The sequence below is a fragment of the Hylobates moloch genome, unplaced genomic scaffold (assembly GCF_009828535.3).
Source record: "Hylobates moloch isolate HMO894 unplaced genomic scaffold, HMol_V3 SCAFFOLD_1, whole genome shotgun sequence".
Lineage (NCBI taxonomy): Eukaryota > Metazoa > Chordata > Mammalia > Primates > Hylobatidae > Hylobates > Hylobates moloch.
This window is the reverse complement of record NW_026652276.1, coordinates 48,139,004-48,161,648: the sequence shown is the minus strand read 5'-3', so window position 1 is coordinate 48,161,648 and position 22,645 is coordinate 48,139,004. Positions and strand designations below refer to the sequence as shown.

General features: G+C 35.7%; 1 pseudogene; it reads left to right on the top strand.

Annotated features, from left to right (window-relative positions):
- Positions 1–9,380: 9,380 nt before the first annotated feature.
- On the top strand, positions 9,381–10,195 carry LOC116814222 (heterogeneous nuclear ribonucleoprotein A1-like 2; annotated as a pseudogene).
- The last annotated feature ends 12,450 nt before the right edge of the window (positions 10,196–22,645 follow it).

Below are 22,645 nucleotides of genomic sequence, written 5' to 3'. Positions count from 1 at the left end.
AACTACATAATATGCTCCTTGGAATGTCCTTATGTCTCTATAGTGCTAACTCAGTCCTAGCCATCTTTCTGGTTTTAATTAATATTTACATCCTTTTAAGCTGCCTTCCTCCAACTTAATTTTTATTTTCTCTATTCCTTAAAACTACTGCTGAATATGGCCCTCCAATAAAAAAAAAGTTTTATTGAAATATAATTAACATACCATAAAATCTACCCATTTAAACTTTACAATTTAATAGTTTCTCTCTATTCAGAGCTGTGAGGTATCAACATGATCTAATCTTAGATTACTTTAGTCATCCCCAAAGGAATTCCTGTATACATTTAACAGTTACTCATCTTTTGTGCATAGATATCCACTCGTCTCATCATTGTTTCTTGAAAAGGCTTTTCCTTTGCCATTGAATTATGTTGGCACTCATCAAAATCCATTTACCATAAAAGTAAGGGTTTATTTCTAGATTTGCAATTTTATTCCATGGATCAATGCATCTATACTCATGTCAATAGCACGAGTGCTACTTTAGCTTACTACTAAGCTTACTACTGTTGCAATTGTACGTTCTGAAATTGGACAGTGTGTCATCCATCTTTGTTCTTTTTAAGATTGTTTGGGCTAATCTGCAGTTTCCAATTCCATGAACAATTTAAAATCATCTTCATTCTTTTATAGTAATTATGTTAAATCTGTAGATTTTCTGGGGGATTATACTATCCTTAACAACATTAAATATTCTTATCTGGGGATATGGAATATTCAATTTATACAAGTCTTCTTTAATTGTTTTTAACAGTGTGTTATAGTTTTAAGTGTACAGATTTAAACTTTTTGCTGTGAAATTAGTTTACTATTTTCTTTGCAATTTGGATTGTTCTTATTTTCTTTTCTTACCTAATTGCCCTGACTGAAACTTCCAGAACAATATTGAGCACGAATGGCAAGACAAGTATTCCTGCCTTGTTTCTGATTTTAGGGGAAAACAACCCAGTTTCACCATTAAGTTAGCTGTGGATTTTTAATAGATATTTGTTACTAGGAGGAAGAAGTCCTTTATTTTATTTTATTTTTTCTGCTCTTAATTTTTTAAGTGATTTTTTTATCATGAAAGGATGTTATATTTTGTCAAATGTGTCTATTGATCTGAACAAGTGTATTTTGTCCTCTATTATATTAATATAGTATATTACAATAGTTGATATTATAATGTTAAACCAACCTTGTATTCCTGGAATAAACCTCACCTGGTCATGGTAAACAATTCTTTTCATAAATAAGCTGGATTCATTTCCAATATTGTGTTGAGGATTTCTAGTTTATATTTAAGGAATATATTAGTCTGTAATTTTCTTTTCTTGGGCTATCTTTGTCTAATCTTCATATCAGAGTAACACTGGCATCATATAAGTTAGAAAGTATTTTTAATCTTCTAATTTCTGACAAGTTTGTGAAAAATTAGTATTAATTGTTTAAATACTTGTTAGAATGCACCATTAAAATCAGTTAGGACTGGGCTTTTTCTTTGTGTAGATTACCTAAATTATTATTTTTATCTTTTTTATATTTCATAAGACTATTAAAAATTTTCTATAGCTTCCAGAGTTAGTTTTGGAAATTGTGGCTTTCAAAAAATATATTTAACTCATGAAGTTATCTAATTTTCTAGCATTAACTTTTGGTAGTATTTTCTTATAATACTTCTTTTATTTCTGCAAAGTAATCTCCTCTTGGATTTCTTAATATAGCATGTTATTCTCCTCTCTCTCTCTCTTTTTATTGGTCAATCCTGCTGGGAATTTATTAATTTCATGGCCTTTTTCACAAGAACTATTTTTGCGGAATTTTTCAATTAAAAAAATTTTTAAAAATATATTTTTTATTTTAGTAGTTTCAGTTCTAATCTTTTTATTTGTCGTGTCTGCCTGCCCTAGGTTTAATTTACTGTGTTTTCTAGTGTCCTATGGTGAATGGTGAGTATATTAATTTGAGATTTCTTCTTTCTTTCAAATATAGGTGATTGTAGCTGTAAATTTCTCTCCAGTCAGTTGATTTAGCTACATTCTACATGTATTGTTAAAATATTTGTTTATTTTTATATATTTATAAATATTTTTAAATTTTCCTTGTGTGAGTTCTTCATTAATTCATTGTTTTTAAGAGGATTATTCCTGGGCACAGTGGCTCACACCTGTAATCCCAGCACTTTGGGAGGCCAAGGCGGGAGGATCATGAGGTCAGGAGATCGAGAACATCCTGGCTAACACGGTGAAAACCCGTCTCTACTAAAAATACAAAAAAATTACCTGGGCGTGGCAGCGTGCTCCTGTAGTCCCAGCTGCTAGGCAGGCTGAAGCAGGAGAATGGCGTGAACCCAGGAGGCAGAGTGTGCAGTGAACCGAGATCACGCCACTGCACTCCAGCCTGGGTGACACAGCAAGACTCTGTCTCAAAAAAAGGATTATTTTCCCAACTTGACTTGTGTTTTAGATTTTTAATTTTATTCCATTGTGGTCAGATAATGTACTTGTATTATCTCAGTCCTCTAAAATTGATGGAGGCTTGCCTTATGGACTAATGTATGGTTTATCATGGAGAATATTCTATGTGTGTTTGAGAAGAATACGTATTCTACTGTTAATTTGTGGAGTGTTCCTTGCAAATTTGTTAGGTCTAACTGATTTCTAGTATTGTACAGTTTTTCTATATTCTGTCTGAACTACTGCTTTATTGTTCTAATATATTGTGGAAAGTGGAGATCTGAAGTCTACAACTATAACTGTCAAATTGTTTCTCCCTTTGAGTCTTTCAATTTCTTCTTCATGTACCTTTGAGCTCTATTCTTGGGTGTCTATATGTTTATAATTATATCTTTCTGATAGTTTGTACTTATTATAAAATGTTTCTCTTTAGTTAATAATAACGTTTGATTAGAAAGTCTAAATTGTATATTTGTGCAGCAGTCCGAGCTCTTTTATCATTACTGTTCACATAATATATATTTTCCCAACATTTTACTATAAATCTATTTGTAATGCTTTCCTTTAGTACCTATAATGCTCAGATACTGAGGTCAAAAGAAGAATTATAAACTCGGAAGATTCAAAAGTTCTTGACCATATTCTAGTAATAAGATAGAAAATAACTCCAAGTTATTTTCTTGGAGTTATTACGTACAAGTTACAATGGATATATGGTTTGGATCACCATTTGACCTTGAATAAAAAGTTAGTTTTGTTGATTAGCCAGGCGTGGTGGCGGGCGCCTATAGTCCCAGCTACTCGGGAGGCTGAGGCAGGAAAATGGCATGAACCCGGGAGGTGGAGCTTGCAGTGAGCCAAGATCGCGCCACTGCACTCCAACCTGGGCGACAGAGCGAGACACTGGCCCCCCCCCCCCCCCCCAAAAAAAAAAAAAAAAAGAAAGTTTTGTTGGACATTTGTGTTTGGATCAATAAAATGGTAATTATATTATTTCTTGGACAGATTCTCCACTGAGATTAAATTGTATCAATCTCCTCTGCTAAAATCTACTGATTTTCTGGTAAAACTTACACTCCTTACTTTAGAATGCATTCATAAATAATCTCTGTTAGCCTCTAGCTTGTTGTTGTGAACAACAACAGTTTTCATTTTTCCCATGCATAGCTCAGAGCTCTTAGACATGCCATTTCGTTGACTGGCACGCATTTTCTGTATTTATCTCTAATTCTAAACTTCAGTATAACTAAAAACTTCCCAGAAGCCCAGCTAAAATACCCCCGTCTGTTGCCATCTGATTAGTGTTCCCACTTCTGAGGTTTTATATTATGCATATTAGGAGATAGCTCCATCACTTATCATAATAGTTGATTACAATCTTTGAGTTATTTTGTATCTTATTACTAGAATATGGTCAAGAGCTTTTGAATCTTCCGAGTTTATAATTCTTTTGACCTCAGTATCTGAGCATTATAGGTACTAAAGGAAAGCTTATTTTTCCTACAAAGCTCTTCTACAAGCAGAGCCCCTGGTGACACTCAGTACTTACTTAGTGTAGTACTTTTAATTTAGTATGAGGGACTAGAAACATTGAAAAGTTATGGAACCATTGTTTTTGCTTTGATTTATAATTATTAAGTTATTTAAAATAAAAATAAAAAGTTGAACATTTTTAATAAAAGTATAACTAAGGCCCTTTGTAAATGAGTTATTATTATTATTTTTATATCATTATGGCCTACTATATTTTGCAGATATCTTCTAATTTTAAATTGCAAAAATTGTTCATTTTTAATTAAAATTAAAATTTGTACATATTAAGTGTCCACTAAGATTTAAAGTATGTTCCTGGCTGTGCATTTCTGATTGCTTTTATTTTATATTTTATACTTATAAGTAAACATATGTATAGTTTTACAAGCTAATCCCAATCTGATTTGATCCCCTCACTAGATCTGAAAGGTTATTTTTAATAATTATTTACCAATTTTATGGATAAGGATATTGAAATTGTTAGAGATTAAATGCCTTTTTCCAAGTACGTGATACAGTCTGACGTCGCTGCTGAACCCTTATATTTACCTGCACTGAAACTCAATCTTTCTTCCTCAAATTGAGAATGTTTCCTTTCTTAAAGCTTTGTCTTTTATATTGCAAAACAGGATAACAGGGAGAAATGACAAATTACAGAAGTGGTTACCTGATAATAAATCTTACTACCTTTAGGTGAAACACTTACAGGACTTTTTAGGATGGTGACAGTGTATTTGGCTTAGGTTTATGTTTTCCACATTTAATGTCATCTTTACATCTTTCAAAAGCCAGCAAGAGTTTGCTATTCAGAAAGAGAGAGCATCTCACCTTCACAGCAAGAGACATCCTTTTAGATAATCCTTAGAACAAGCTAATGCTGAAAAACCTGATGGCATGAAGGAAGAGACCCATGCTGGAAAGGGAATATGGGTTGTTTACTAAGGGAAGAAATGCCAGTATCAGGCTCAACACTCATCTAACAGTGGGAATACTTGTTACATTAACAAGATTTACGGACAGACTCCATCTGTGTCTTCTCACCAAACAAGGTCACTCAGTCAGATACTATGGAGCCTAATGAGGAAAATGCCAAGTCTCTGGAGTGATAATAGAGGTTCACTCTGACTTACGCCTCAGGCACTGGCAATGTTTTTAGGTCTGGAAAATAAAATAAGGCACAGAAAGAGGTCATAATTTTTATCAAGCCAATCCACCTTGAAAAATAGCTGTGCAAGTGAGTATATTTAATATTTTTTTACTTTCTTGAAATTCAAGGTTACTTTTCTCTTTTTCAGAGTGGTCCTGAAGGGTTTTAATACTCACCTGAACATTACATTTATATATGTTATTAGGTTAAAGGGTCTGTGCCACAGCTCCTTTATTTTATATCTAAGAAGAGAAATACCTACAAAATGCTAAAGGGGCTTGTTGTTTTTGTGCATGTAATGTATTATTAGCTCTTTCTTTGAAAAAAAGGCCTCACAAAATTTCTCTGTAGCATTAGATACCACGATATTTCTTAAACTTGGGAATTAGATGTTTGGTTTCATGTCTTAGCACCTGTAATGACAAAGCTATTAAGTAGCTTTTTTACTTGAGCAAATAGCTTATCATCTCTGAACCTGTGTCCTTAATGGACAAATAATGGATTTAGAATAAATAATAATTGAGATCCCTTAAAATGTAAACACTCTCCAGGCTCATCACTTATATATCAAACGTATGTACCTTTTTTTTTTATCAGCAGACCTCTTCAAATACCTATTATATGTAGCCCTAGTTTGATTCATGAAAACCACATGATATTAGAACATACCTAATTTCCTGGTCTGTTTTTATTATCCCTGCACTTTGTTCAAATGCTATCCACTAATTTGGTATTTTCTGTAAACTTATGAAGTCTTTTAAAGTGTTTTGCTACAGCTTTCTTTATACGTTCAAATTTTATTACAGAAATAAAAATAAATTAAAATGTTTCCTAGTCTATCAACTACTTCCACTCCTTTTTTTATTTCTTAGAAAGGATTCTCTCTTTAAAAATAAAGCAAACAAACATACAAACAAAAAAAAATCCACTAAGACATAAATGTCACAATCCGTACTTTATTTACTATGCTAAAGTCAAAGATTGCTGAGTAACTGACCTTAAACATAATGGGAAGGGAAGCTTTCACAAGGATAAGACCCTGGATATGATCAGCATTCACCAAAAACAAATCATGAACTGTAAATTTGCTGGCTTACTGTAGTGCAACTGAGTAAAAGCCTTCGTGGAAAATTTAAAGTAGTTTATTCAACTAATTTTACTGAAAAGCAGTTATGTATTGGTTGCCTTGTTTAAAGAATCAGGAAAGACAATTAGTCTAAGTTAAGGCATTTGAATTTGAGGTACTGTTGGTCTAGAACACACCATACAGAGTCCAGAGCTGGTAAAGGTCCATCATTTAGAAGTGATATAGAAAAGAACAAGACAGAGTAAAAGCTCTGCCATCAGGACTAGAGATTAGTTTGTTAAATAAGAAATCAAATTATGGCAGGGATTAATAATAAAGAAAATGCCTTAAATATTTTAATTTGTAGCTTTTTTTAATTGTATTTATTTATTCATTTTATTATACTTTTAAGTTTTAGGGTACATGTGCACAATGTGCAGGTTTGTTACAGACCAACGGTGTGCTGCACCCATTAACTCGTCATTTAACATCAGTTATATCTCCAAATGCTATCCCTCCCCCCTTCCCCCACCCCACAACAGGCCCCAGTGTGTGATGTTCCCCTTCCTGTGTCCATGTGTTCTCATTGTTCAATTCCCACCTATGAGTGAGAACATGCGGTGTTTGGTTTTTTGTTCTTGTGATAGTTTGCTGAGAATGATGGTTTCCAGCTTCATCCAGGTCCCTACAAAGGACATGAACTCATCATGTTTTATGGCTGCATAGTATTCCATGGTGTATATGTGCCACATTTTCTTAATCCAGTCTATTGTTGTTGGACATTTGGGTTGGTTCCAAGTCTTTGCTATTGTGAATAGTGCCGCAATAAACATATGTGTGCATGTGTCTTTATAGCAACATGATTTATAATCCTTTGGGTATATACCCAGTAATGGGATGGCTGGATCAAATGGTATTTCTAGTTCTAGATCCCTGAGGAATGGCCACACTGACTTCCACAATGGTTGAACTAGTTTACAGTCCCACCAACAGTGTAAAAGTGTTCCTATTTCTCCACATCCTCTCCAGCACCTGTTGTTTCCTGACTTTTTAATGATGGCCATTCTAACTGGTGTGAGATGGTATCTCATTGTGGTTTTGATTTGCATTTCTCTGATGACCAGTGATGATGAGCATTTTTTCATGTGTCTTTTGGCTGCATACTTTTAAATGTATAAATGTAACTGAAACTCTTTAAAATAAGACCTAGCATTTTCTTTGAGTATAAGCCTACTGACTGGCATTGTTTTGATTTTTTAATAAACCACACAAAAAATATCTCCTTGCCTCAGTACTACTGAAAAACTATGTGTACCACAGTAACAAATCTCAAAATGACACTATTTCTTGTGTCTCTGCTTACTAAACCAGCGTAAGAATGTCCACACATTGAGTTACAAATTTTTACAATAGTTTCCTCATTCCTTTACCATCTTGAGGCCTTTTTAAAAATGTAGCATAATAATATAATTTTGATATAATTAATTTATAAATTTTTAAATTTACATCTCTCAGCAACTCCAATTTTAGTATACAAAAATTAAACACTATATTTCTTATGTCCATGTAAAAATATTATTTCATAATGCATTTCAAATTTCAGTATTTTTTATTAACACGTAATAACATGTATTAATACCTGATACATATTTATGGGTACAGATGATTTTTGATACATGCATACAATGCAAAATGATCACAACAGGGTATTTATTATATTCATCATCCAATCATTTGTCATTTCTTCATGATGGAAACATTCCAAATATTCTTTTCCAGGTATTTTGAAATATACAATTAATTACTGTTAACTATAGTTATCCTATAGTGCTGTCAAAAACTAGAACTTATTCCTTCCATCTAATTATATGTTTGTGCCCATTAACCAACCTGTTTTCAGCCCCATGCCCACCCTTCCTGGCCTCTGGCATCTATCACTCTACTCTCTACTTTCATGAAATCAACTTTTATAGTGCCCACAGGTGAGTGAGAGCTTGTCATATTTGTCTTTCTGCGCCTAGCTTATTTTATTTAACAAAATGACCTCCAGTTCCATCCATGTACCTGCCAATGACAGGATTTTATTTTTTTATGATAGATAGAATTCCATTGTGTATATATATCACATTTGCTTTATTCATTCTGTTGTTGATGGACAGTTAGGTTGATTCCACATCTTGGTTATTGTGAATAGTGCTGCAATAAACAAGTGGGGCACAGCTATCTATTTGATATGCTGATTTCTTTTCCTTTGAATAAATACCATCAAATGAGATTGCTTGATCCTATTGTAGGTCTTTTTTTTTTTAGTTTTATGAAAAATTGTCACACTTCTTTCCATAATGGCTAAACTAATTTACATTCCCACCAACAACGTGTAATAGTTCCCTTTTCTCCCAGTCCTTTCCAGCATTTATTTTTTATTTCTTTGATAATAGCCATTCTAACTGAGGTGAGATGATAACTCATTGCCGTTTGAGTTTGCATTTCCATGATGATTAGTAATGTTGAGCATTTTTTAATATACATGTTAGATATTTGTATGTCTTGTATGTCTTATTTTGAGAAAAGTCTACTCAGATTCTTTGCCCACTTTTTGGTGGGTTTATTTATTCTTTTGCTGTTGAGTTCTTTGAGTTTTTTTTTTCTTCTGAATTCTTAGTATTAGTCCCGTCAGATTAATAGCTTTTTCTCTCAATCTAAAGATTGTTTCTTCACTCTGTTTATTGTTTTCTTTGCTGTCCAGAGCTTTTTAGTTTAATAATAGCCCACTTATCTATTTTTGTAGAGGCATTTTCCCTGTGCTTTTGAAGTCCCAGTCATAAAATCTTTGCCTAGACAAGTGACCTAAAGCATTTCCCCTGTTTTTGCCTAGCAGTTTTATAATTTTAAGTCTTATGATTTAAACACTTAGTGTTACTGTGATGTATCACATTTATTAATTTGCACATGGTGGAGATATGTTCATCGTTTACTTCCTTCTGCCTGTGGAGGCCACCGAGGAAGCATTGTTAAAGTCTCTCTTCCCCTTGCCATTATGTCTAAATCAGACTCTCCTAAATAGCCTGAACAGCTAAGGAATCTCTTCATTGGATGGTTGAGCTTTGAAGCAACTGATGAGAGCCTGAAGAGCCATTTTGAGCAATGGGGAGTGCTCATGGACTCTGTGGTAATAAGAGATCCAAACACCAAGTGCTTCAGGGGCTTTGGGTTTGTCGCATATGCCACTGCAGAGGAGGTGGATGCAGCCATGAGTACAAGGCCACACAAGGTGGATGGAAGAGTTGTGGAACCAAAGAGACCTATCTCAAGAGAAGATTATCAAAGATCAGGTGCCCACTTAACTGTGTAAAAGATATTTGTTGGTGGCATTAAAGAAGACACTGAAGAACATCACTTAAGATAATATTTTTGAACTGTATGGAAAAATTTAAAGGGATTGAAATCATTACTGACCAAGACAGTGGCAAGAAAAGGGGCTTTGCCCTTGTAAACTTTGACGAGCATACCATTACTGGGAATGGCCACAGCTATGAAGTTAGGAAAGCCCTGTCAAAGCAAGAGACAGCTAGTGCTTCATCCAGCCAAAGAGGTCCAAGTAGTTCTGGAAACTTTGATAGTGGTCGTGGAGTTGGTTTCAGTGGGAATGACAACTTTGGTGATGGAGGAAACTTCAGTGTTCTTGGTGGCTTTGGTGGCAGCTGTGGTGGTGGTGGATATGGTGGCAGTGGGGATGGTGATAATGGATTTGGTAATGATGGAAGCAATTTTGGAGGTGGTAGAAGCTACAATATATTTGGCAATTACAACAATAGATCTTCAAATTTTGGACCCACGAAGGGAGGAAACTTTGGAGGTAGAAGTTCTGGCCTCTATGGTCATGGAGGCCAATCCTTTGACAAACCATGAAACCAAGGTGACTATGGTGTTTCCAGTAGCAGTAGTAGCTATGGCAGTGGCAGAAGACTTTAATTACTGCCAGGAAACAAATCTTAGCAGAATAGAAGGGTTAGATAAGTGACAGGGAAGCTACAGGTAACAAAAGATTTGTGAACTCAGCCAAACACAGCGGTGGCAGGGCGTAGCTGCTACCAAAGGGGAAAAAAAAATGTTTTAGACAAATACTCATGTGTATGGGCAAAAAACTAGAGGACTGTATTTGCGATGAGTTGTATAACAGGTTATTTTAGTTTCTGTTCTGTGGAAATATAAAGCATTCCAACAAAAGGTTTTAATGTAGATTTTTTTTTTTACACCCATGCTGTTGATTGCTAAATGTAATAGTCTGATCATGATGCTGAATAAATGTGTCTTTTTTTTTTTTTTTTTTTAATGTGCTGTGTTAAGTTAGTCTACTCTGAAGCCATCTTGGTAAATTTCCCCAACAGTGTGAAGTTAGAACTCTTTCAGAGTAATGCCAAGTTCTAATTGGAATTTATATACACTCTGCCTGGTGGAGAATCCATTTTCTTCAGAAACCTTGGTGTTGTTGAACGATAGTTACCGTTAGGACCCGAAGTTCACCATTAAAAGGGATCACTCAAGCCACCCAAGCAAAATCATGGAATTATTGGTTTTAAAAATGATTGTGGCCACATCTTATGCAATATATCTAAATTGAATGATGGTACCAGATAAAATTATAGATGAGAATGAAGCTTTTGTATCATCTGTTATCATGTGTAAACAATAAACGATTTAATTCTCTAGAAAATAAAATAAAATAAAATAATTTGCATGTTTTGAACGATGTTTGCATCCCTGGGATAAATCTGACTTAATCATGATGTGTTATCTTCTTAATATGTTGTTGGATTTGACTTGCTACTATAATGTTGAGGATTGTTTCATTTACATTCATCAGGTTTATTTACTTGTAGTTTCCTTTTTTGTTGTATCCCTGTCTAGTTTTGGTATTAGGGTAGTGCTGGCCTCATAGAATGAGGTAGTCAGAATTCTCTCCTCTTCTAGTTTTTGGAATAATTTGAGAATTGTAATTAGCTTTTCTTTAGAAGTCTGGAAGAATTCCATGTAGCAGTAAAGCCACGGGGTCTTGGGCATTTCTTTTTTTGGAAGGCTTTTATTACTGATTCAATTTCATAGTCAGTATTGGCCTGTTCAAGTTTTCTATTCCATCCTAGTTCAATTTTGGTAGGGTGTATGTGTCCATGAATTTATCCATTTTCTCTAGGTTTCCAATTTGTTGTCATATGATTGTTCATAATAAATTCTAATGATCCTTTATGTTTCCATGATATCAGATGCAATATCTCATTTATTATTATTATTATTATTATTATTATTATTATACTTTAAGTTTTAGGGTACATGTGCACAATGTGCAGGTTTGTTACATATGTATCCATGTGCCATGTTGGTGTGCTACACCCATTAACTCGTCATTTAGCATTAGGTATATCTCCTAATGCTGTCCCTCCCCCGTCCCCCCACACCACAACAGTCCCCGGAGTGTGATGTTCCCCTTCCTGTGTCCATGAGCTCTCATTATTCAGTTCCCACCTATGAGTGAGAACATGTGGTGTTTGGTTTTTTGTCCTTGCAATAGTTTACTGAGAATGATGCTTTCCAGTTTCATCCATGTCCCTACAAAGGACATGAACTCATCATTTTTTATGTCTGCATAGTATTCCATGGTGTATATGTGCCACATTTTCTTAATCCAGTCTATCGTTGTTGGACATTTGGGTTGGTTCCAACTCTTTGCTATTGTGAATAGTGCCACAATAAACATACGTGTGCATGTGTCTTTATAGCAACATGATTTATAGTCCTTTGGTTATATACCCAGTAATGGGATGGCTGGGTCAAACGGTAATTCTAGTTATACATCCCTGAGAAATCGCCACACTGACTTCCACAATGGTTGAACTAGTTTACAGTCCCACCAACAGTGTAAAAGTGTTCCTATTTCTCCACATCCTCTCCAACACCTGTTGTTTCCTGACTTTTTAATGATCACCATTCTAACTGGTGTGAGATGGTATCTCATTGTGGTTTTGATTTGCATTGCTTTGATGGCCAGTGATGATGAGCATTTTTTCATGTGTTTTTTGGCTGCATAAATGTCTTCTTTTGAGAAGTGTCTGTTGATGTCCTTTGCCCACTTTTTGATGAGGTTGTTTTTTTCTTGTAAATTTGTGAGTTCATTCTAGATTCTGATTATTAGCCCTTTGTCAGATGAGTAGGTTGCAAAAATTTTCTCCCATTTTGCAGGTTGCCTGTTCACTCTGATGGTAGTTTCTTTTGCTGTGCAGAAGCTCTTTAGTTTAATGAGATTCCATTTGTCAATTTTGGCTTTTGTTGCCATTGCTTTTGATGTTTCAGACGTGAAGTCCTTGCCCTTGCCTATGTCCTGAATGGTATTGCCTAGGTTTTCTTCTAGGGTTTTTATGGTTTTAGGTCTAACATGTAAGTCTTTAATCCATCTTGAATTAATTTTTGTATAAGGTGTAAGGAAGGGATCCAGTTTCAGCTTTCTACATATGGCTAGCCAGTTTTCCCAGCACCATTTATTAAATAGGGAATCCTTATCCCATTGCTTGTTTTTGTCAGGTTTGTCAAAGATCAGATAGTTGTACATATGTGGCATTATTTCTGAGGGCTCTGTTCTGTACCATTGATATATGTCTCTGTTTTGGTACCAGTACCATGCTGTTTTGGTAACTGTAGCCTTGTAGTATAGTTTGAAGTCAGGTAGTGTGATGCCTCCAGCTTTGTTCTTTTGGCTTAGGATTGACCTGGTGATGTGGGCTCTTTTTTGGTTCCATATGAAGTTTAAAGTAGTTTTTTCCAATTCTGTGAAGAAAGTCATTGGTAGCTTGATGGGGATGGCATTGAATCTATAAATTACCTTGGGCAGTATGGCCATTTTCATGATATTGATTCTTCCAACCCATGAGCATGGAATGTTCTTCCATTTGTTTGTATCCTCTTTTATTTCATTGAGCAGTGGTTTGTAGTTCTCCTTGAAGAGGTCCTTCACATCCCTTGTAAGTTGGATTCCTAGGTATTTTATTCTCTTTGAAGCAATTGTGAATGGGAGTTCACTCATGATTTGGCTCTCTGTCTGTGATTGGTGTACAAGAATGCTTCTGATTTTTGTACACTGATTTTGTATCCTGAGACTTTGATAAATTTGCTTATCAGCTTAAGGAGATTTTGGGCTGAGACAATGGGGTTTTCTAGATATACAATCATGACATCTGCAAACAGGGACAATTTCAATTTTTCCTAATTTTCCTAATTGAATACCCTTTATTTCCTTCTCCTGCCTGATTGCCCTGGCCAGAACTTCCAACACGATGTTGAATAGGAGTGGTGAGAGAGGGCATCCCTGTCTTGTGCCAGTTTTTGCCCATTCAGTATGATATTGGCTGTGGGTTTGTCATAGATAGTTCTTATTTTTTTGAGATATGTCCCATCAATACCTAATTTATTGAGAGTTTTTAGCATGAAGGGTTGTTGAATTTTGTCAAAGGCCTTTTCTACATCTATTGAGATAATCATGTGTTTTTTGTCTTTGGTTCTGTTTATATGCTGGATTACATTTATTGATTTGTGTATGTTGAATCAGCCTTGCATCCCAGGGATGAAGCCCACTTGATCATGATGGATCAGCTTTTTGATGTGCTGCAGGATTCGGTTTGCCAGTATTTTATTGAGGATTTTTGTATCAGTGTTCATCAAGGATATTGGTCTGAAATTCTCTTTTTTGGTTGTGTCTCTGCCAGGCTTTGGTATCAAGATGATGCTGGCCTCATAAAATGAGTTAGGGAGGATTCCCTCTTTTTCTATTGATTGGAATAGTTTCAGAAGGAATGGTACCAGTTCCTCCTTGTACCTCTGGTAGAATTCAGCTGTGAATCCATCGGGTCCTGGACTCTTTTTGGTTGGTAAGCTATTGATTATTGCCACAATTTCAGAGCCTGTTATTGGTCTATTCAGAGATTCAACTTCTTCCTGGTTTAGTCTTGGGAGGGTGTATTTGTCGAGAAATTTATCCATTTCTTCTAGATTTTCTAGTTTATTAGCATAGAGGTGTTTGTAGTATTCTCTGATGGTAGACTGTATTTCTGTGGGATCAGTGGTGATATCCCCTTCATCATTTTTTATTGCATCTATTTGATTCTTCTCTCTTTTCTTCTTTATTAGTCTTGCTAGCAGTCTATCAATTTTGTCAATCTTTTTAAAAAACCAGCTCCTGGATTCATTAATTTTTTGAAAGCTTTTTTGTGTCTCTATTTCCTTCAGTTCTGCTCTGATTGTAGTTATTTCTTGCCTTCTGCTGGCTTTTGAATGTGTTTGCTCTTGCTTTTCTAGTTCTCTTAATTGGTATGTTAGGGTGTCAATTTTGGATCTTTCCTGCTTTCTCTTGTGGGCATTTAGTGCTGTAAATTTCCCTCTACACACTGCTTTGAATGTGTCCCAGAGATTCTGGTATGTTGTGTCTTTGTTCTCATTGGTTTCAAAGAACATCTTTATTTCTGCCTTCATTTCGTTATTTACCCAATAGTCATTCAGGAGCAGGTTGTTCAGTTTCCATGTAGTTGAGCAGTTTTGAGTGAGTTTCTTAATCCTGAGTTCTAGTTTGATTGCACTGTGGTCTGAGAAACAGTTTGTTATAATTTCTCTTCTTTTACATTTTCTGAGGAGAGCTTTACTTCCAACTATGTGGTCAATTTTGGAATAGGTGTGGTGTGGTGCTGAAAAAAATGTATATTCTATTGAGTTGGGGTGGAGAGTTCTATAGATGTCTATTAGGTCCGCTTTGTGCAGAGCTGAGTTCAATTCCTGGATATCCTTGTTAACTTTTTTGTCTCCTTGATCTGTCTAATGTTGACGGTGGGGTGTTAAAATCTCCTATTATTATTGTGTGGGAGTCTAAGTCTCTTTGTAGGTCACACAGTACTTGCTTTATCAATCTGGGTGCTCCTGTATTGGGTGCATATATATTTAGGATGGTTAGCTCTTCTTGTTGAATTGATCCCTTTACCATTATGTAATGGCCTTCTTTGTCTCTTTTAATCTTTGTTGGTTTACAGTCTATTTTATCAGAGACTAGAATTGCAACCTCTGCCTTTTTTAGTTTTCCATTTGCTTGGTAGCTCTTCCTCCATCCCTTTATTTTGAGTCTCTGTGTGTCTCTGCATGTGAGATGGGTTTCCTGAATACAGCACACTGATGGGTCTTGACTCCTTATCCAATTTGCCAGTCTGTGTCTTTTAATTGGACCGTTTAGCCTGTTTACATTTAAAGTTAATATTGTTATGTGTGAATTTGATCCTGTCATTATGATGTTAGTTGGTTATTTTGCTTGTTAGTTGATGCAGTTTCTTCCTAGCCTTGATGGTCTTTACAATTTGGCATGTTTTTGCAGTGGCTGGTACCGTTTGTTCCTTTCCATGTTTAGTGCTTCCTTCAGGATCTCTTTTAGGGCAGGCTTTGTGGTGACAAAATCTCTCAGCATTTGCTTGTCTGTAAAGTATTTTATTTCTCCTTCGCTTATGGAGCTTATTTTGGCTGGTTATGAAATTCCGGGTTGAAAATTCTTTTCTTTAAGAATGTCAAACATTGGCCCCCACTCTCTTCTGGCTTGTAGAGTTTCTGCTGAGAGATCAGCTGTTAGTCTGATGGGTTTCCCTTTGTGGGTAACCTGACCTTTCTCTCTGGCTGCCCTTAACATTTTTTCCTTCATTTCAACTTTGGTGAATCTGACAATTATGTGTCATGGGGTTGCTCTTCTCGAGGAGTATCTTTGTGGAGTTCTCTGTATTTCCTGAATCTGAATGTTGGCCTGCCTTGCTAGATTGGGGAAGTTCTCCTGGATAATATCCTTCAGAGTGTTTTCCAACTTGGTTCCATTCTCCCCATCACTTTCAGGTACACCAATCAGACGTAGGTTTGGTCTTTTCACATAGTCCCATATTTCTTGGAGGCTTTGTTCGTTTCTTTTTATTCTTTTTTCTCTAAATTTCCCTTCTCTCTTCATTTCATTCATTTCATCTTCCATCACTGATACCCTTTCTTCCAGTTGATAGCATAGGCTACTGAGGCTTCTGTATTCTTCACTTAGTTCTCGAAACTTGGCTTTCAGCTCCATCAGCTCCTTTAAGCACTTCTCTGCATTCGTCATTTTAGTTATACATTCGTCTAATTTTTTTTTCAAAGTTTGTAACTTCTTTGCCATGAGTTTGAATTTCCTCCTGTAGCTCGGAGTAGTTTGGTCATCTGAAGACTTCTTCTCTCAGCTCATCAAAGTCATTCTCCATCCAGCTTTGTTCCTTTGCTGGTGAGGAACTGTGTTCCTTTGGAGGAGGAGAGGCACTCTGCTTTTTAGAGTTTCCAGTTTTTCTGCTCTGTTTTCTCCCCGTCTTTGTAGTTTTTTTCTCCTTTTGGTCTTTGATGATGGTGATGTACAGGTGGGTTTTTGGTGTGGATGTCCTTTCTGTTTGTAAGTTTTCTTTCTAACAGACAGGACCCTCAGCTGCTGGTCTATTGGAGTTTGCTAGAGGTCCACTCCAGACCCTGTTTGCCTGGGTGTCAGGAGTGGTGGCTGCAGAACAGCGGATTTTCATGAACCGCAAATTCAGCTGTCTGATTGCTCCTCTGGAAGTTTTGTCTCAGAGGAGTACCTGGCCGAGTGATGTGTCAGTCTGTCCCTACTGGGGGGTGCCTCCCAGTTAGGCTGCTCAGGCGTCAGGGACCCACTTTAGGAGGCAGTCTGTCCTTTCTCAGATCTCCAGCTGTGTGCTGGGAGAACCACTACTCTCTTCAAAGCTGTCAGACAGGGACATTTAAGTCTGCAGAGGTTCCTGCTGACTTTTTGTTTGTCTGTGCCCTGCCCCCAGAGGTGGAGCCTACAGAGGCAGGCAGGCCTCCTTGAGCTGTGGTGGGCTCCACCCAGTTAGAACTTCTTGGCTGCTTTGTTTACCTAAGCAAGCCTGGGCAATGGCGGGCGCCCCTCCCCCAGCCTTGCTGTCGCCTTGCAGCTTGACCTCAGACTGCTGTGCTAGCAATCAGTGAGACTCCATGGGCATAGGACCCTCCAAGCCAGGTGCAGGACAAAATCTCCTGATGTGCTGTTTTCCAAGCCCATTGGAAAAGTGCAGTATTAGGATGGGAGTGACCCAATTTTCCAGGTGCCGTCTGTCACCCCTTTCTTTGACTAGGAAAGGGAACTCCCTGACCCCTTGTGCTTCCTGAGTGAGACAGTGCCTCGCCCTGCTTCGGCTCCACTCAGGCACGGTGTGCTAAACCAACTGTCCTGCACCCACTGTTTGGCAATCCCTAGTGAGATGAACCCAGTACCTCAGATGGAAATGCAGAAATCACCTGTGTTCTGCGTCTCTCATGCTGGGAGCTGTAGACCAGAGCTGTTCCTATTTAGCCACCTTGGCTCCACCTCCTAATGTCTCATTTTTATCTCTGATTTTATTTTTTCAGGTCTTCTCTCTTTTTTTCTTGACTAGTATAGCAAGCAGTTTATCAATTATGTTTATCTTTTGGAAAAAATAATTTTTCATTTCATTGATTGTTTATAAATTTTTAGTCTCAATTTTGTCTAGTTGTTTTCTAATCTTTATTACTTCTGTCTTACTAATTTGGGATTTGATTTGTTGTTACTTTTCTATTTCTTTGAGGTGCGTCATTAGGATTGTTATTTAAATTCCTTCTCCGTTTTGTAGATGTTTATTGCTGTGAAGTTTCCTCTTATCCCTGGTTTTGCTGTGTCACTTGGGTTTTTGTTTGTTTTATTCCATTTTTACTTGTTTCAATTTTCTTTTACATTTTTTCTTACTATCTTTGTCAATGCAAAGGTAATTTAAAAGTATGTTCTTTAATTTCCATGTATTTGTTAAATTTTCAAAGTTCCCTTTATTATTGGTTTGTAGTTTTATTTCTTTATGTTCTAAAAAGATATTCGATATGATTTAAATTTAAAAAAATATTTAAACTTGTTTTGTGGCCTAATACATGGTCTTCCCCAGAGAATATTTGCATGTGCTGATGAGAAGGCTGTGTATTCTGCTACTGTTTGATAAAAGGTTTAGTAAATAAATTTCTGTTAGGTCCATTTAATCTACAGTGCAAATTTAGTCTCACATTTCTTTGCTTATTTTCTCTCTAAATAATCTGTCCAATGCTGAAAGTGTGGTGTAGAAAGTCCCAACTATTAATGTATTGGTGTCTATCTCTCCCTTTAATTCTAATAATATTTGCTATATATATATATATATATATATATATATATACACACACACACACACACACACATATATATACATGCACACACATATATACATACACACACACACACACACACACACACCTTCCAATGTTGACTGTGTGTGTCTTTACAATTGTTATAATGTCTTGGTGATTTTGCCCATTCGTTATTACGTAATGACCCTTACGTCACTTTTTATGTTTTTGACAAAAGTGTGTTTTGTCTAATACAGGTATAAACATTCTACATGCTTCTGTTTTCTGTTTGTGTGGAATATTTTCTTTTCATCCGTTTCATTTCAGTCTATTTCTGTCTTTATACATAAAGTAAACTTCTTGTCAGCAACATACAGTTAGATTTCTTTTAATCCATCTAGCCAGTCTATATTTATATCAAATTATGTAAATTCAAGGTTGTTATTAATACATGAGGACTTACTACTGTCATTTTGTTAATTGCATTCTGATTATGTATTTTATCTCTTGTTCCTTTCTTCTTCTTTTAGTGCTTACTTTTATTTTTCAGTGTTTTTTTTTTTTTTGTAAAGATAACCTGTCAGTCCATTTTCATTCTAATTTAGGTATATTCTCTGTCAGTGTGTTTTATAATTTAGTGGATTTCAACAATGGTAGATTTCATTCCTTTGCTTCCAGATGTACTATTCTTGTAAGCATTTATTTTAGGGCCAGTCTAGTGATAATGAATTCCCTCCTTTTTTGCTAATCTTAAAAAACATGTATTTTTCAGCAGGGCATTGTGATTCATGCCTGTAATCCCAGCACTTAGGGAGGCTGAGGCAGGATGATCACTTGAAGTCAGGAGTTCAAGACCAACTTGGCCAATATAGTGAAACCCCATCTCTACTAAAAATACAAAAATTAGCAGGGCATGGCAGCAGGAGCCTGTAGCACCAGCTACTTGGGAGGCTAAGGCAGGACAATCACTTGAACCTAGGAGGTGGAGGTTGCAGTGAGCCGAGATCAATCCACTGCATTCCAGCCTCATGGGTGAAAGAGCAAGACTGTCTCAAAAAAAAAAAAAAAATGTATTTCTCCTGTATTTTTGAAAGATACATTTGTGGGGTATAGTATTCTTAACCTGCAGTATTTTTTCGGTCAGCATTTTAAATATATCATCCCATTCTTTTTTTTTTTTTTTTTTGAGATGGTGTCATGCTCTGTCACCAGGCTGGAGTTCAGTGGTGAAATCTCGGCTCACTGCAACCTCTGCCTCCCAGATTGAAGTGATTCTCCTGCCTCAACCTTCTGAGTAGCTGGAGCTACAGTCGTGCACCACCACGCCCAGCTAAATTTTGTATTTTTAGTAGAGGTGAGGTTTCACCATGTTGGCCAGGATGATCTTGATCTCTTGACCTCGTGATCTGCCCGCCTCAGCCTCCCTATCATCCCATTCTTTTCTGACCTGTGAGGCTTTTGCCAAGAAATCTGTTGTTAGTCTTAAGAATTCCCTTATATATGACTTAACACTTTTTCTTCCTCTTTTAGAATTATTTTTTTGTTTCTCTTTTGATTGTTTGACTATAAAATGCCTCGGAGATGACAATATTGTCTTGTATCTATTTGGAGATATTTGATCTTTCTCTATCTCAATGTTTATATGTATTTTCCAAGATTTGAAAAGTTTTCACCTATTTTATTATTAAATATGATATTTATGTCTTTTAAAAAATTTCTTCTCCTTTTGTAACTCCAAAAATTCAAATACGTAATCACATTATGGTGTCTCATATGTTCAAAGCTTTTTAAAAATTCTTTTTTATTCTTCTTCCTCCTCCTCCTCTCCTCCTCCTTTCCTCCTCCTCCTCCTCTACCTCCTCCTCCATTTTCTTCTTCTTCTTCACCTCCTCCTCCTCCATTTTTTGTCTCACTGTGTTACTTCTAAAACCTGCCTTTAAATTTAAAAATTCTTTTCTCTGACTGATTTAGTTTACTGTTTAAAGTCTTAAGTATATTGTTATTTTACTCATGAAATTCTCTCATTTCAAGATTTTGGTTTCTTTTTTATGATATCCATTTTTTGTTGAATTTCTAATACAGATCATGAATTTTTTTCTAACTTATTTGTATTGTTTGTGTTCTCTTATATCTCATTGTGTTTCTTTAATAATTATTTTGAATTCTTTTGGTGGGCATTTTATAGATTTCCTTTTTGGGGGTCTGTTACTGGAGAATTATTGTGTTCTTTTGAAGTGTCATGTTTTCTTGCTTTTTCATGTTTCTTGTGTCCATACATTTATATCTGGGCGTTGTGTAACAGTCATTTCTTTTAATTTTATGAATTAACTTACATAGGAAAAGATTTTTTTCTCCAGAAAGATGTATCCATAGTGTTTGTTGGGTAGAATGTTTTGCCTTTAATTCTGGTATAGTCTCTGCATAATTTCCCTGGCTGTAATTACCATCAGTAGTTTCTGTGAGTTCTTCAGTAGCTTAAGCTGTAGTTATTAGTGGAGTCAGTGGTGAGGTTTTGCTGGAAATGGGACATCAGCTGAACCCATCTTTGGCGACAAATTATGATGGCAATGAGCTGGGCATGCTTCTCTTTCAGCCCCTGGGTGGCATACGTGGTTGCTGCTGATGGCAACTTTGAGCTGGCCAATCCTTATACCTCTAGGTGTATACCTCTAGGCAGGTGCCAGCAGAGGCAGTGGTCTGCCAGGCAGTCCTTGGGATCCAAATGATACACATGGTGTCAACATTGGCAGTAGCAATTCCAAGCCAATACTCACACCCCTAAGTGGTATACATGGGCTCTAGAAAACTCAATTAATTTGGGGAAGATTTTGATGAACTTTATCTTTGTTCCCATGCCTTAAGCAGACATACTTATTTCATCTTCTGGATCTTTCATATTGTATAATGCAGTAATATGATATTTCATTAATTTTCTTTCACAATTCCTACTGTCAGCTCCTCTACATATAGATTAACATATTCTAAGCTATTATCACCCTCGATGAATCACCATTTCTAGAATATTGTATTAATTTTAAGCCTCCATCATGCCCTTGCTTTCTGAAAAGTAAATTCTTTATTTCCTCCTTGATTCTTGTATCTCCAGTGCTTTCCACTCCACTCTCTCACCTCTCAAATGTAGGGCTAATCTTTTCTTCTTCTTTGTACACTGACCATAATTCTATTCACAGCAAATTTTGTCCTAATGATGCTACAGAAGACATACCTACATAGGAGACAAAATGAGAGAACTACAGAGAAAATATTTCGTTCACTTTGCCCCACCCTCATATTTATTGCATTCATCTCCTTATTCTAGAACCTCACAAATAACAGTAAAAGTTGATGGAATGAATAAATATATCAAAATTTGAGAAAATACAGAATACAAATATTGTTTTCTGTTAATGTGTCTTTGATTTGGCCATACTTTCTCAAAATAAAGCATAGAAACAACCCTAGATGTCTCAGAAGTCATTGCATTTTTATACGGCACAAAGTAAAAGAATGTCCAATCTTATGCTGATTTTTTTTTCTATTTAGACACAACTCATTTCAAATTTAATGAAGGTGTTTCTTTAAAAAAGATCTCTTACTAAGTAAATATGGTTAATACATGAAGCATAAAAGCACTAGCATCTACCTAGAATATAAGCATAAACTACTTAGTAATAAGGTTTAGATTTTAAAATTTAAAAGTCACTTGTTAACCGCACCCCTCTTTTGCTCCAAATATGTGGCTGTCATTTTTTCTATAACTTCTAGAACTATAAGCATTTTTCTATAACTGCAAATACAAAAAATTAATTGGGATAAGCTTAGAATAATATAACAGAAATTGACATCAAACTTAAATATGAATAACTATGATTCTATATAGAATTATAAAAACCATTGGCGCATATGTGATTTGTTTAGCATTGTCTATATGAGTCTATATGACTGTGTTTGATGGTTCTTGGGAAAATTATAAGAGTTTTGAGAAAAATCGGTAATCCACTCTAGCAAATATTTATTGAATAAGAAGCGTGGAATTCAAAACATTTCTATTTTTTGCATTATTTTCTGTAAATTGGCACATAATGCAGAAGCAGATATAAATATTTCAGCTTTTTATTGCTTGTTGCTTGGTTACTATAGTTTTTCTTCAGTCTAAAGCTGTAAAAATGAAAAATCTATTTATGGGAAGAAATTGATATG